General features: G+C 40.7%; 1 long non-coding RNA gene across 3 annotated transcripts in view; it reads right to left on the bottom strand.

Annotated features, from left to right (window-relative positions):
* Window positions 1-9,271, bottom strand: part of LOC120398433 — a 173,706-nt gene extending 164,435 nt beyond the window's left edge. For 2 of the 3 annotated variants that reach the window (XR_005594408.1, XR_005594406.1), the window contains exon 1: window positions 9,157-9,231. This is a non-coding gene — a long non-coding RNA (uncharacterized LOC120398433). Of the gene's footprint in view, window positions 1-9,156 lie in introns of all 3 variants that reach the window. The other variant, XR_005594407.1, reaches the window with a different exon arrangement.
* Window positions 9,272-17,241: the final 7,970 nt, after the last annotated feature.

Raw genomic sequence — 17,241 nt, forward strand, 5'->3', positions numbered from 1 at the left:
CAAAAATGATCATAAAACACCACCATTCTGATCTGGTAGCACTTTACATCCAGTTTGCACTGATGTAAATGAATGTGCTTGATGCAGGAGTATTGCAAATCTAGAGGGCCAGATTCTATTATTAGTTATGTTGGTGCAACTCCAGAGTAATGCCACTGAATGAGTTATTTTAGATTTACTTTGGTGCAACAGTGTAGAATTTGCCCAATGGGTTGTTTAGTATAATTTTATAGGTTCATATCCTCTGCTGATGACAATAATTGAGGTAGCTGAAATTTAAAAATGTATGGAGCTCCACTGATGTACACCTGCTGAGTTTCTGGTCCATAATATATAAAGCCTAGAGCATGCAATTTGCGGAAAAACCTGCAGGTAGGGAGAGGGTTTCACAAAGGAAACCTCTGCAGGATCTCCTCACTAAGACCTTGTGTACACTACAGGTTACTTGGGTATAATTTACATCACTCAGGATGGGAATAATCCACCTCCCTGAGCAACATAAGTTATACTAACCTAAGTGCTAGTGTAGACAGAGCTATGTCAGTGGGAGAGCTTCTCCCACCAACATTGTTACCGCCTCCCCGGGAGACAGGAGTTAAGCCAATGGGAGAGTTCTCTGCCCTCCTGTCTGCTTAGAGTGTCTCCACCACAAGTACTACAGTGGCGCAGCTGTACTGTAAGTGCTGTAGTGTAGATGCAGTGGCTGAGCCAACATGGCCTGTGCCCAGGGGCCCCGGCCAATTTGGGAGCCCCTGTCAGGATCACCATGACTCTGGTCCTGCCCCCTGCTCCTCCGCTCCCCCCACCCAGGGCCCCTCTGCCCAGCTCCTCCTCTTCCCATTGAGGCCCCACTCCCCTGGTCAGGCCAGAAGCCAGAGCCCAGCTGTGGTGGTGGTGAGCACAGAGCTGACCCAGCCGCTCGCTGGAGCCCCTCTCTTCGCCTGCCCCCTTACCCCCCGCCATGCTTGGACTCAGTCCGAGCCATTCCCCGAGCCCTACTTCTCCCCCACATGGGGCTAGCCTGAGCCTTGCCATTTGCCCCTTCCCCTCAGCCCATTTTGGCAAAAGTGGGCATTTGTCCTGTTTGCCCTTGCCAACTGGTGATCGTTTTGCCAAAAAAAGTTGGGACATCCAGGGCAAGACTTAAAAAGGGGACTGTCTCGGCCAAAATGGGTCATATGGTCACCCCCTAGGCTATAATAAGAGACACCCAAGGAGTATGGGCAACTGCAGGGAGCCCCGGGGGGCCAGGGAGCTCAAGAGCAGAATGCTGCCCAGGTCAGGTAGAGGGTCCAGGGCTCCACACATCAGCCCAAGCCCCCTGCACAGCTCTTACCACAGCTGGGATTCTGGCCAGGCCATGGGGCGGGCCTGGGGAAGGGGAGGAGCCCCATGGTGGGAGGTGGGATGGGAGCCCCAAATGTTCTTTGTAGCCAAGGCCCCAGTAAATCTTAATCCACCTCTGTGTAGATGTAGCCTAAATTTCTTCCACATCATTCCATAATTCATTTCAATGGTATTCACAACCCTCTCTTGTTCGTTTCCCTTGAACAGTCACGGCTATTCATGCAAATAGGTATTTGTGCCTGAAATATCGACCCAGCCATCTGAAGAGCTTTTTGTGATTTTCTGAGTCATCCAGTCTGGGAACAGAGATACAATACCATGTGACTTAGGTGAGCCGTCACACAAATACAGAATACTCAAAATTTTATTTCTAGTGCAAGAGTAGTCCATAGACTGGAATGTATTTGAATAAATAATTTCAAATAATGACCAAATTTGTGGTCAAAGTCTATCCATGGATAATTCATGAACAGAAACAGGATAAATTAAACTAATAAATTGTTCATTGCAAATAATCATCCAGCTTTATTTTTAGATGGAGATATTTTGAGAAAAGGAAGCATAACTCCTCAAAAGCAGAGAGACAGTCTATGAAAGTAAAAAGAAAAATACTTACTGCATATATTACCATGCCCACAACACATTTTCTGTGAAATTTTTCAGAATATAATATATTGTGCAATCACAGATTATCTCATCTTTCTACATTAAATTGCCATATTTTGAAACTGCAGACTACTTTTTGAATATGTTGGCCTACATTATTAACTTATGTAATGCAGAATCCAGTAGATTTTATCATAGATTTATAGCATCTATTATTGAGTTTTATATCAGTCCACATATTAATATTTCAGTCTAAACACCCTTTTACATTCTCTACAATATAACTTGTCATTGTTAATCTCTTACGCTGATGTTAAACATCTTCTTACTACCAAAGTCTAAGAACAACGTGGACCATATTTTCTGTGCTGCTGGAAAGAATGACTGAAGAGTGGATTGATTGAAAACCTTGATTTATCTCATGTAAGGTTTCTTACAATGTGTAGTGATTTATGTCCTGGAGCAGGCTCTTTGATTAGTTTACCATGGTCTAGAAAGGCTAAACATTATGGGCATTAAAATTTCAACACAACTGCTTTCTCTGCAGTAAGCACAATAGTGACATCTTGTGCCTATCAATACACATATGAACTGGAGTTCTGACATTTCTCAGTAGACACTTACCTCTAGAGCTTTGTGGTTTAATTGATCAATATATAACCTGCTTTGATGCAATTTACACACCAAAACTATATTAAAACAACATTAAGGGCCTGCCTTAAGCCAACAACAGTCAGGAAATGCAGAGTTAAGGCTAAAACTTCATTTTTAACCGATCCCTAGTTATTTTCAGCATCTCTAAGCAATGTGTGGTTTTGTGCTGCAATGCCAGGCTAGAGCAGGATTTCAGCATGTGTACGGATTTTCTTGGCTTTTCTTATGATAAGTCAGACCTTGTCGTTCTTTACAAAACTTAAACTTGTACTTGACTCCTTTGTAAATGTGTGAATTACTGGTGTGGGTGGGTGTGCATTACAGGTCCCACTCTGTGCCAATCCACAGATAATGTGTGTTATTACAGCCCTCAACTACAGAGCCTTGGTTCTTTAACTCAAGCTGTAGCAACTCATGCTTTTAATTCTGAAGGTCCACACTTCAATCCTAGATGAGTCAGCCAAGATGGTGTCCATCACAAATGCACAAGAAGAGGCTGCAAGGAGCTTCACTCACCTCGCACCACCTCCTGAACAGAGACACATCTGGTGGTGTCCTTGCCCTCAAGAAATGCTTCCCTCCCATCTACCTCAAAGAGGTTCTGCACCTCAAAAAGTATGAATGTAGTTCCATCACCTTCCTTCCATACTGGGCCCAATCACCCTCAGGATCAGCCAGCCCATACTGGGTTTACAATGGTGCCGTGGTGCTGGGCCCACACTCGATCAGTGTTCCAAGCAATCATATCCCAGTGGTATCTCTACCATCCACTCCAAATCACCTTAAACAATCAACTAGATTGCCAACCTAGATTTGAACATCGAACACTGCTGGTTTTTAAAATCACATGACAGAAGATCATTTATGAATAGTGCCTTTTCTCCCAAAAGATTCCAGGGCACTTACGAACTCTATAGAAAATATTCACTTCACTCAGCAACACTGAAGGACAGCCATCTCCGGGATAGAATGCAGAAACTGTGTAATTGTACAGTAATGTTTATTTCAACTTAAAATAGGGAGTGAAGAAAATGCCATATTGAAGTGAACTGAATTTAAGCAAGCCCAGTGTAGTTATCCAGTTTGAGTTCAGCCAGGACACCAGATCTTATCACATTAATTCTTGTGAAAATCAGTATGGCATCTTTTATGGTAGGGACCTGAGTTTCACCAGACATTGAATACATAGCACATCCAGCAACACAGTGCCCTGTAACTCCATGCTGAGTCTTTGGGTCAGTAACGGGGGGGAAAAAACCACAGATACAACAATGAAAGGCAATATACAGAATAGATAGATACACAAACACACACAAGATAGATAAAGTGCCACGTGCTGAATTACCATATTCCACTCTTGTAACAACCTAGTCTTTCCTTGAACACTTTGCATTTTGATACACATCAAGCCTGATTAGCTTTATGTGTTCTGATGAGATCACAGCCCAAGTGGTATAGCTGCAGCCCATTCATCAAAGTGTATGTACTGTTAGCGAAAGCTTCGTATGTTATTCATGCAGTAAGCGTATGCTTGCCTAATAAAAGGTCGTTTTCTTAAGCAACTTCCACCCCAACCCACCAATGCACAGAAGAAAATTTCTTCATTTCCAACATCAGAGAGAAAAAATTGAGAGGTGGAAAAAACTGAATTTGACCATCATATGACCTTCATCTGATTTTTTTTAAATCACTTGTGTGGTAGATAAGGAACATTTGATTTTATTTTCTTCCTGCATCAGTTTATATAGATATTTTAATGCTACCTCCATTGGTATTTACATAAGATAAAAGGGCTGAAATCAAATTTTTGCCTGAGTATTTTTTCTATTTTTATGACTTAGACCTAATTGTAGGTCTGCATTGCAGTCTTCAAACTCTTCTGTACAAAGCATGCATAATTAGCAGACTTGTAAGATTCTGCTAATATCACAGTTAAGTGCCTTGAGCAAACACACTATTATAATTTTACACCAATTTGAAAATATCCATTTAAATATTAAATGAAGAGGAACTAATCAATAAAAACACACAGTCTCCTGGGAAGTACACTGGAAAAGACAGCAATAATCTGCCATTAACATGCAAATAAAGCCCCAGCAGGAAACAATGAGAGCACTGACTTCATTGTGATGTTTTAGAAAGAACATTTTACTAAAATTTGGGCCAAATTCAACTCTAATTTAAATCAGTGTAAACCCAGATTACTTCTATTTACCTCAGTGAGTGTAGACTTGGACCTCTGAGTACTCACAGTGTCCAAACATTTAGAGATAATGCTGAACTGAGAAAGAGAAGAGAATGAGCTACAGTCCCTATAGTGTATGCTAGGCACTGTACAGATATTTTAAAATAGACAGTCCCTAGCCTAAAGAGTTTAGAATCTGAAAAGACAAGGATGGAGTAAAAGGGTACAACGTACAAGCAAAGTGGTCAAGGTGATGGGTTGGCCAACACCTTGATGGTTTCATTTTAGTTTTAGATTTTATTATTATTTTGTCATATGTGCCATTTCCCCCCATAGTCCCTCTACTTAGCTGTTTTTAGTTAGCTAGTTTCCTGCAGATGTCAAGGTAAAAATGGGTCTTTAGGAAAGATTTTAAAGCAGAAAGGGTGCTGGGCTTGCAGGCCAGCATTCTATACATAAGGAGAAGCATGGGGAAAACACAGATAGCAGTAGGAGAAATGGACTAATGGTCATCAAGGTTGGCATTCCTTGAGAAGAGAGAAGGTGTCAACCAGGACAGATAAGTAGGGAGAGGTAGCACAGTAAGCCATGTTATTGCTTTTGTTCCCTGATTTAATTACTTATATATGTAATGCCTCATCCTACCTGGTCACCTCCTCTGGCACCTCTCTTCTTATGGGTTTGACAGACAGGCTTGGGTTCTTTTAGGTCCTGCCTCCAGCCTTAGCTGAGTGTTTTCTTTGTCTTGTTCTGATACACAATGACTTGGCAGTGCCTTCACTTCCTGAGCAAATTCCTGGCAAAAGTACTAGAGGTGCTGCTTGGGTGCTAACAACCATCTAAGTCTGACCCAGACATCTGATATATGTAGACTCCCAAGGAATAACAGAGACATACAGCCAGGTAATTGTATTAAATAAATGGTAAATATTAACTAACAATGCAAACACGTAGTGTTTGGGTCGCTGGTGCCCAACCCCGTGACTTATGCCAGAGGTCAATAAGACTTTAATGTCCTGTTGGTATGTGCACTATATTGGTGTGATCCTTAACACCCCTGTATTCACACCCACTACACTACTGTAATAATCATGGTACAAAATATGCCTTGTGAGGTATAATTTGAACATTAATAACTCATTGACCAATAATATTATGATGAAATGTATGTAGCAACATTATATATAAAGTTACAAATCCCCCTGGATGACATTACTAGCATACATTCAAGACCAAACAGTCTTTCCAAGGAAATGCTGTTACAACAGATCTATCTAAACAAAGAAATGTGGGTTTACCTCAATTTACATATAAGCAGTAAACAGGGACGTCAAACTAACAAGGGGAGAAGATTTCAGCAAACAGAACAATTTGCATTTTAGCAAACACCAGCAGTGGAAAAAAACAACAGGGACCTTCCTTCACCACCAGATTCCATGTTGCCTTCCTCATAGATTGAATAAACTTTACTTTGAGGGATAATCTTCAGAAGAATCCAGTTCAGAGGTTCATTAGGCTGTAAAAGAAATGGGCAGAAAACCCCAAGTTATCTCTTTCACCTAAGATAACAAAGGAACCAGCACTTTGGGCTTCTGGAGGAGATCCTGACTGAAGGTGAGGAGTCAGCCATCTTGCTGGAAGTGTGCACATAAGAAAAGCCATCTTGAACAGATGCCTTGCTAGGTTAAGTTTTAGACTTTTAGATGCATGTTTTCATTTTTATTTCTTTGTAAACATTTCTAACATTACAGGCTGGGGATCCACAAAGTAGCAGAAGCATTTTGGGGCACTCAGTTAGAATACAAGCAATGACAACCTCTCACTGGTCTGAATCGCACCCCAGAATGTGACAGTTGGGGTCCTGGCTGGCTGGTGAGGGTGGTATATTCAGTAGTAGAAGGAGCAAGTTATCCCACACAGTCAGCTTTAGAACACAATCAGTGGACTGGTATCTTAAAAACAATGGACCCAATTACCTACACAAGGGTTGGTGCACTCACGAACTCCATAATGTAGGTGATTCTCAAGTTCAGATCCTGCCCGCTTTCCTCAGCAATTGCAGGAGAGGTCCGATGGTCTTGGTCAAGGTCCCTGCTAACCTAAGCTGGTCATGTAGAATTTTATTACCCAAATTATACAGATTCTGCCTCTGAGGTACCTCTCCTCATAGAGAGACTCAGGGAGCCGGCACAGACTAAATAAATTAATTCTAAAAATTCTAAATCCACATTTTTATTCTATAAAACCCAACTGTAGATTAAAAACCAGTAGGAACTCTTGATCTAGCAACAGGAAATATTTCTTGCCCCAAAGTAACTGCTTTAGTTAGGGACCTAAGGGACTAATCTAGTCCTTAATTAGAGCTACCATGAACAGGGACAAACTTAGGAACATTGCTGCCAAGTACCCAGAGTTCAGTTTTCAGGTGTGGCCCTGCATGCAGGCATATGTCTCCCAAGCTCACCCCATATTCAGCATAGGAAAGTATGGTCACCCTAATCAAATGGAAGTTTGCTTTCTAATTCACATGATTACTTATGATCCGTTTTTTCACTATTCACGCCGCACTACCTTAGTGCTTGATTGCAACACTGCAATCTGTCCAGTGTAAGGCCAGTGCATAGACGCACTACCCCTGGAGCAACCCAGAAATGAGACTAGGGTGACCAGACAGTAAGTTTCCTATATAAGCCAAAGCCCTAACATAGGAATGTCCAGTCACCCTAAATTAGATTGACTGCAGGAATCACAATTTCTTTCTCCCCATTGCTCCAGAGAGGGACTAAATTGTGCCCCGTCAATAGATATTGCAACATTTGTTCCCTGAGGCACTGGCACGGCACAGCCTGCTTCCCTTGCTGCACTGTTAGCTATGGTTACGCAGGATTGTCTTGCATGCCCTTAACCTCCTTGCATTACCATACTAGCTGGGACATGATTCAGCCCTTAACTCTTATCCCTTACTGCACCACTTCAGATCTGATCTTGAGCAAAGGTAAATTTAAAGTGTATATCTGGGCCATGGGGGTGGGACGACCTTCCTAGCATGAAGGTCTATTAGAGTGAAATTATCTCCCTGGGGAAGTGATGGAATCCCATTCACCCAAGCCATTCAAACTGGAATGAACAAAAAAAAACTAAGAATATACTCGAGTGAATAACCTGGCAGGGGCAGGGACTAGATCATCTAATAGATCTTTTCCTTCTCTGATTTCTATGATTCTGTGATGAAAGAAAGATGTGGACTAAGCGAGTAAATGTTCTTTCAAACAGCTGGTGCTTTCTTGTTGCAATGATTTATTTTTAAAAGGTGCCAATAGTTACCCTTAATGCTGTGTTAAAAAGCCTATAGACAGTCATGTCTAATGCTCTGGAGCCAATAACATGTCCCATATTAGGTGCAAAACCTTGAGCTGTTGGTTTATTTGTTAATTCATGTGAGGAACACTTGCTGTCCCTGATTTTAAGAAACATTAGGCTTTCTGCCCTGCAGCTAGATAGCTCTGCCAGCTGGTATGTAGAATACGTTGAAACCAATCTGCCCCCTCTGGGGCACTAGCAGCAGGAAGCATAGAAACTACTAATGTGTTGGCCTCTGCATGGAGGTCCAAAGCACAGAAAAGGCATATTCATAGATTATTAGGGTTGGAAGGGACCTCAAGAGATCATCTAGTCCAACTGCCTGCTCAAAGCAGGGCCAATCTCCAAATCCCTAAATGGCCCCCCATCAAGGATTGAACTCACAACCCTGGGTTTAGCAGGCCAATGCTCAAACCTCTTAGCTATCCCTCCCCCACTTGCACATCCTCCTGTATTATGCCTTTAAACATAACCATTGCAGAGCTATAACCTTTACACAACTGCCACCTTTGGGCCCAACTAACTTCTCTGGACATACTGTGAATGCTCAGCACTTCTCAGGATCTGACTCCATGTCGCAGTGAAACATTTAAATTGAGGATGAAATATCGAATGCTGTTCCTATTTATACATTTTTGTGACCACACTGATAAAATCACCTGATGAATCAGACAACAGGAGCACTGGCATTAGCCCACATTCTGATCTCATTCAAGCCAGCCTGATTAATGAGTTGTGATATCATAGTCTGTGAGGATGAATACTTAAGTGGAAAGAAGAAGAACCACACTAGACTTTGCCAGGCTTTGTGTAAAAAACTAAGGAAGAAGAAAAGCTTTTATAGGACAAAGTTTTTTCCAATAAAGATACAATTAATTATTCTCATCTCCAGGCTGCATAAGACCATTACAAAACTGCTTAAAACCATCAGTTATCATTGAAAACAGAGAGAACCAGGAAAATTCACTACAGTTGGCAATCTGGGAATTTTGTATTTTGCTTACCAAAAAAAGAATGTTCAGTCTTTCAGAAAGAGATGCACCTCAGAGCAACTGTCGTGTTAGGGGTTTGGTGAAGTGTCTTTGAGGCTGGTGGGCGTGGCACTGCTCTTCATTTAAGATAGCTGTGAGAGAGCTAAGCAGCCCCTTCTAAAGCAAAGGCACATGTGAGACTGCCCAGTAATTTGAACCATGTGGAGGGCTTTGGCTGGGCATTGTTTTGGGTGGGTGCATAAAAGAAGCAGGAGACAGAGCTAGACAAACAGACACTGGCTAGACAAGCACAGTGTGTAAACTTGGCAGAACCCTTGAGGAGGAGCTTCTGGGTCTGAACAAGGTGGCTAAGGAGACTTGAGGCTCAGCAAAAACACTCTCCTATTGTTTGGTTCCACCGGTGTTTGGGGAAACAGGACATTGTACATTCCTGCATCAAGAAAATACCTATCTTCAGCTTGCCCTCCTAACTGGAACAACCTGCAACACTCTAAATTTGGCTAACTGCTCAGGTCAAAAGGGTAACAGTAACAAAAATGGCTGGCTAAAGTCATACCTCAAGGTTAGGGATGGTAGGATGATATTTACTAAGTGGTTTTTTTTTGTTTGTTTGTTGGTTTTTTTAAATGAATTGCCCAATATTTTTTTCAAGGAAATTATTAATATTTTAAAGTATTCATCCAGTTCTACTCCAGGAGCTTTTAAGAGGGGAGGAAGGGTGCTTTCTTGGTTATGGTATTGGACTGGGATGCAGGTAATATAGGTTCTATTCCTGGGTCTTCTACAGATTTCCTGTGTGACTTTGGGGAAATCATTTAATCTCTCTGTTACCTCAGCTCCCCATCTATAAAATGGGGATAATAAAACAAAGGTGTTTTTAGGATAAATTCATTAGACATTGTTTGTTTGTATTTCAGCATAGAGGCCCCAGCTGAGATCAGGGTCCCATTGTGTAGTTGTTTCCCCACAACAGCATTTCAGTAGCCTCTGTGAAATGTGTTTGTGGCCTCTTCCAGTCTCTAGCATTTATATGCATCATTACTACTGGCAATCTTCTCGGCTCTCTCTCAAAAGCAGGCAGAGTTCTGAAATGACATAGGTCTAGATCCACATAAGGTTAAGCACCTGAGTCCAAACCTCAGGCCTCACTGAGATCCTCCAAACCCCTTCTAAGCTGCCCCCTCAGCTTGAGGGCACCTAAAGTCCCTCGGTGCCTAAATTTCCACTGTTGCAATCCTCTAGGGTGCCTAAGTTTCTGCCTCTGAGCATATGCACTGCTGCCTCACTCTAAGCAGGTTGGCACCTATCTTCTTGCAATCATCTATTGCTTCTTCTCCTATCCTCAGATGTTAACAAGTCCAATTTTTCACCCTCCTCCTGGTAACAAACTTCTATGTACTTGAAAACTGATATGTCTCCCCACAGTCTTCTCTTCTCCAGACTAAACAAACCCAATTTTGTCAATATTTCCTTAGAGGTCATGTTTTCTAGACCTTTAATCATTTTCCTTGCTCTTCTCTGGACTTTCTCCAATTTGTTTACATCTTTTCTGAAATGTGCTGCCCAGAACTGGACACATTACTCCAGTTGAGGCCTTATCAGCATGGAGTAGAGCAGAAGAATTAATTCTTGTGTCTTGCTTACAACACTCCTGCTAATACATCCCAGAGTAATGTTTACTTTTTTGGCAACAGTGTTACACTGTTGACTCATATTTAGTTTGTGATCCACTATAACCACCAGTTTCCTTTCCGCAGTATTCCTTCCTAGGCAGTCATTTCCCATTTTGTATGTGTGCAACTGTTTGTTCCTTCCTAAGTGGAGTACTTTGCATTTGTCCTTATTGAATTTCATCCTATTTACTTCAGACCGTTTCTCTAGTTTGTCCAGAACATTTAGAATTTTAATCCTATCCACCAAAGAACTTGCAACCCCTCCCAGCTTGGTATCATTGGCAAACTTTATAAGTGTACTCTCTATGCCATTATCTAAATCATTGATGAAGATACTGAACAGAACCAGACCCAGGACCGACCCCTGTGGGACCCCACTAGTTATGCCCTTCCAGCTTGACTGTGAACCACTGATCATTACTCTCTGGAAATGGTTTACCAATCAGTTAAGCATCCATCTTATAGTAGCTCCATCTAGGCTATATTTTCCTAGTTTGTTTATGAGAAGGTCACATGAGACAGTATCAAAAGACTTGCTAAAGTCAAGATATACCACATCTACTGTTTGCCCCTATTCACAAGGATTGTTACCTTATCAGTGAAAGCTATTAGGCTGGTTTGACATGATTTGTTCTTGACAAATCCATGTTGACTGTTACTTATCACCTTATTATCTTCTAGGTGTTTGCAAATTGATTGTGCCATTATCTTTCTGGGTATAGAAGTTAAACTGACTGGTGAGTAATTCCCTGCATTGTCCTTATTCCCCTTTTTCTAGTTTGGCACTATATTTGCCCTCTTCCAGTCCTCTAGAATCGTGTCGTCCATGAGTTTTCAAAGATAATCACTAATGGCTCAGATATCTCCTCAGTCAGCTCCTTGAGTATTCTAGGATGTCATTCATCAGGTCCTGATGACTTGAAGACATCTAACTTGTCTAAGTAATTTTTAACTTGCTCTTTCCCTATTTTAGCCTCAGATCCTACTTCAATTTCACTGCTGTTCGTAATGTCAGATGTATGATCGCTACTAACCTTTTTGGTGAAAACTGAAGTGAAAAAGTAATTTAGCACTTCCGCCATTTCCACGTTTTCTGTTATTGTCTCTCTGACCCTCTCCCATTGAGTAATGGGCCTACTATGTACTTGGTCTTCCTCTTGCTTCTAATGTATTTGTAGAATGTCTTCTTGTTACCCTTTAGCTAGTTTAATCTCATTTTGTGCCATGGCCTTTCTAATTTTGTCTCTACATGTTGTATTATTTGTTTATATTCATCTTTTGTCGTTTGACTTAGTTTTCAGTTTTTGTAGAACTCTTTTTTGAATTTCAAAGCACTGAAGATCTCCTGACTAAGCCAGGGTAGTCCTTTGCCATACTTCCTATCCTTCCTACGCAGCGAGGAAGTTTGCTCTTGTGCCCTTAACAATGTCTCTCTGAAAAACTGCCAACTCTCTCCAACTGTTTTCCCCTTAGACTTGCATCCCATGGGATCTTACCTACCAGCTCCCTGAATTTGCTAAAGTCTGACTTCTTGAAATCCATTATCTTTATTCTGCTAATTGGCTTTAACTTCCAGGGCCATCAATCTGAAGCCTTACACACACTCTTCTCCCTTCCCACCCCCCATTTCTTCCTTTTTTGTTTTGGTTTGTTTTTAAAATAAGGTCTTAAAAATGAATGCTACAAACTATGCATTAAAAGGCTTCATCCTGCTCCCACTGAAGTCAATGGCAAAACTACTGTTGACGTCAGTGGGAACAGGACAAGATCCTAAGAGACCGACCCTGGGAAAAAACCATAGTAATACATATCTTAGTGTCATTATTACGTATGGAAAAGGGGGTGAACTTGAACGCCACATATTAATGTAAACATTGTAAAGGTAATTATATGTACAGTTTTACCAAAAGGGACTTACAGCATGTACAAATCTTCCCTTTAAACTAACAAGCTTCCACAGATTGATTTTTACCATAGAGATTCCAGTTTATAGCACCATTTTTCTAAGTGATGTTCTGCACTAGGGTATAATTTAGATGATGGATCCCTCTCAATTACTGTCCATTAGAAGACAGGAAAACATTAAGATCAACTGCGTATTGTGAGAATTATGGGTTACTCTTTAAGTGAAGCAATTGTAAGTGAAAATTAATTTAACATGTTCATTTCTGATGTTGTGTAGCACAATCTCAAGCAAAAATGCTTTAGTAGAAAAATTATCCTTTGCCCAGGAAAAAGCCTACTTGGTAGTGTTTATATGGACAGAGAGAGAGACAGTGAGAGAGAGAGCTGGCTGGGAATTTTTCGATAAAACATTTTTCATCTGAAAATGCCAATTTGTTGACATTGAAATTTTTGTGGAAAAATCAGTTTTGATGGAAAAATTCTCAGGTCTAAGATGGAGGGAACAGGGGGAAAAGAGAAAGAGAGCCTGCCCAGAGGCTAGGGCACTCATCAGGTATGTGGGAGACCTGGATTTGAGTCTCTACTCACCTGATTTTGTGAAAAAATGTGAAAGGTCTCAGATTCATTCCAATATGAAACAAAAAAATACTCTGAAACATTGAAATTTTTACAAAACCAAACTATTGTATTCTGGCCAGTTCTAATCACTGTATCACTTTCGCAGCACAGTGAAAGCTCCTATCAGCAAATGGTCCAAACAGCATATGGTACAAAATATTTCATATGATTGACAGCACTGATTTTAAAAGGACCAGTCCCACAAGATGCTAAAAGCCTGATGTCAAATGTGCACTTGCACATGTGGAGGTGTTAGACTATTTAAAGACTATTGCATAATTTGCAAAGTGCAAACTCAATTATGTGTCTCCACACATACCAGTAGAGATTGAGTAAGGGCTGAAAATTAGGCCCTTTAAGTCCAACCTATATGTGCATTATACTAAGGGACAAATTTTTTTAAATGGCCTCCTAAATTCCCTGTGAAAAAACCACATTTGTGCCTATAAATATGGATAGAGTGTTCAGTTACCCATTTTGTAATGGCAACTACCAATCTGCCTGGGCAACTCAGGTAGCTGTCTTTGATTACCTTCAGGTGTAATCTTCATTGTACGAGTAACTTAGAAACATGTGGCTGTCTTGGGGAATGAAAGAAATTTCTCCAATATATTCTTTTCCAATTTATTTTTAAGAGTTAAAAATTCTTTTAACCTGGAGAATGTTTTACATTATTTTGAAATAAGAAATATCACATATTAACTCTTTAAATTTGGCTGGAATAACATTCCAATACTATCATAGGGTAAAAGCCTTGTTCCACTAAAGAGACCTATGTGGAGGCAGGGGAAGTTAGAGCATTTTGTCCAACATGAAGAACAATCACTCTGCAGCTGCTTCCACAATCCCTGGACTGTGCAAGAGTCGTGGTCCGCTTAATTTCCCCTACACAGAGCTTTTGGCTAGTGTATCTATTTAGTTTACAGTCCAACCACAAACCCAGTTTTGCATCAACTTAACAAGAATTCCACAATATATAGTTGCACCTGTGGCCTACACATCCCCATGCAATGGAACTGCTGCATTTCATGCTTTGCATGTTCTTGGGTGAAATCCTAGCGATTCCTAGGGTGAAATATTGGCAGCTGGGCACATGCCTCCCAGCCTGAGTAGACAAACTTATGCTAATGCATGAAAAATAGCAGTGTGGGCATTGCAGAACTGGGGGAGGCTGGGTCCAAGCTCAGATGGCTAGCCCAAGCCTGTGCCAACACTGCAGCTTCCACACTGAGCTCAAGCTAGTGCAAGTCTGTCTACCCAGGCTGGGGGGCCCACTCCCATATGTAGTGCAGACATACACCTTGAACTCCGCAGCAAAACGCCTGTATTGATAAAGAAGGCAGAGGTAGAGTGTCCTCCTACAGTGTATTATGACTTAGTAATGCAGATTTTACCTTATTAGCTCCAAAGAATCTTCCATAGATGTTTATGCATGTTTAATTAATCATCAGATATAGTAATAATAAACACCTGGCACTTCTATAGCACTTTCTATATAAGGATCTCAGAGCATCTGACGAGCCTTAGTTCCCTCACAACTCACCTGAAGTCAGTATTGATCTCATCATTGCACAGATGGGCTAAAGGCCTGATGCACGTTCACACACTGAATCAGTGGCAGAGCAGGAAGTAAAAGGCACGAGTCCTGACTCCCAGAGTGAAATCCTGGCCCCATTGAAATCAATGGGAATTTTGCCATTAACTTTAAAGATGCCAGGATTTGACCCTCGGTCTCTTTCTGTATCCCACTCCCACTCTGCAACTGCTATGGATGATAAAATATATTGGTATTGAAAATCCATCCCTGGTTTATTAAAGAAGAGGTTTGGCTCTTTAGTGTTTGGGGTCGAATACAATGGCTTTGTGATCTTTCACTGACATGAGGTTTTAGTTAGTTTACTTTAGGGCTCTGTCAATCACTTCAGTGATTTAGGTCTATTAGAAAATTAGATAAGACAGGGTCTTGGAAGAGCTCTGTGGGCTTGACCCTTCACCAGTCACATCAATGGGAGATTTTCCATTGACCTGAATGAGAGCAGGATGAGTCTTACGTAAACAGCCTTGTTTGCTTATATACCAGGCCTATTGCATCACCAATCCCCCAACCCTACCTTCCATGATGTCACTAACCCAACAGTAAAACCTTTCCCCATCCACTGAATGATAAATAAGTAAATACATAATGAATAAACCGGCTAATATAGTAGAGTTATTTAGCATCTTCAGTCCAAAGATCTCAAAACACTTTATATAAACATTAACTAATTATCCTTCCCTACACTCTGTGAAACGTATTATCTGCAATTTAAAGATGGCAGAGAAGTAAAGCAGTATCATGATGGTGAGCAAGCAGCACGGCTGGAAACAGAACCCAATCTCCTGAATCCTAGCTTGTGCACTAACTACTCAACCATGCTCTCTTCTACAACTGTTATCAGAATCTCACTGCACAACAACGAGTTATTCATAGGGTAGCCAGGAAGTGAGAGCAAAGGAAAAGGAAAAGAGAGACTCTGACAAAAAGCACTGGGAATGGAGAGGCCAAGAGACACAGACCATTCATGGAATACCCAGATAATCAACCAGTAATTTAACATGAAACCGATGGAATTCACCTTCTATTCTATGAAATTAAGATTGGACCATTAAACTCATTGAACAGATTATAAAACAAATTATAATTTAAGATATTTTGCACAATATTTCTCAGGCAAAAGCAAACAGTGTTCAACCTATGCCTATACCCATAAATAAATGTTGTGTTCACTATGTGCTTTGTTTTGCTTGCCCAATGCAGAATGGGCTTCCTAGAAATCTCACTCCCAAAATTAAATAAATAAAATAATAAATAATACATTTTATTTTAAAAGCGTATTGCACCCACCAAGGCAATCAAAAATAACTATAAATGTGTAAATGTATTTACATATGATTTCTGAATACGGTTACAAACAAATATAGTAAAGTGACCACTGAGCCAGAAGTAAGGAAAATGCAATACAAACAAGGGTGAAATTCGAGGTTTCTACATAGAGAAACCCACAGCCATCATAATAAATATATAAAACAAACTTTTGAAAAACAACAGTTTTGAAGTGTGATTAAAAGAAGGGAGAGAGAGCTGAAAAATGTCAAAAATTGGAATGGGGTTGAGAAAAGAACTACAAGAATGATTCAGTGTCTGGAAAACATGCCTCAGTGACTTAAGATGCTCAGTCTATTTAGTTTATCCAAGAGAAGGTTAAGAAGTGACTTAATCATGGTCTACATGTACCTACATGAGGAAGAAATTTCTGATACTTGACAGCTCTTTCATCTTGCGGAAAAAGGCATAACAAGAGCCAATGGTTGGAACCTGAAGACTAGGAATAAGACGCAAATTTTGAACAGTGAGTGCAATTAACAATTTACATAAGGACATACTGGATTCTCCATCACTTGAAGTATTTAAATCAAGATTGTGTATCTTTATAAAAGATATGCTATAGCTCAACCAGAGGTGATGGACTTGATGCAGAAATTACTAGGTGAGGTTCTATGGTCTACGTTATGTAGGAAGTGAGACTAGAGGTTCATATAGTCCCTTTTGGCCTTAAAATTTATTAATCGATGCTGAGATGGATGTCAAGAGCCAATCACCATAGCAAAAGCACAGTCATTTTCTGGTCTATATAAGGTCTAAGCAATCTTGCTTCTGGTCTAAGCAATCTTTTGTGAAACTGCAGGGTCTGAATAAATTAGTCACCCCACAACTTGCCAGGAAAGAAGTCTCTCTCTCCCATTTCTCATGTTCTATTTCTGGCTGCTAAAATCACCAGTTTCACAGAGACCCATAAACACACTGCATCATTTTTATATGTAAGCAATGTCCATTCTCTTGTGTTCTCTCACACTTGGAGCA

The sequence above is a fragment of the Mauremys reevesii genome, linkage group 2, assembly GCF_016161935.1.
Source record: "Mauremys reevesii isolate NIE-2019 linkage group 2, ASM1616193v1, whole genome shotgun sequence".
Lineage (NCBI taxonomy): Eukaryota > Metazoa > Chordata > Testudines > Geoemydidae > Mauremys > Mauremys reevesii.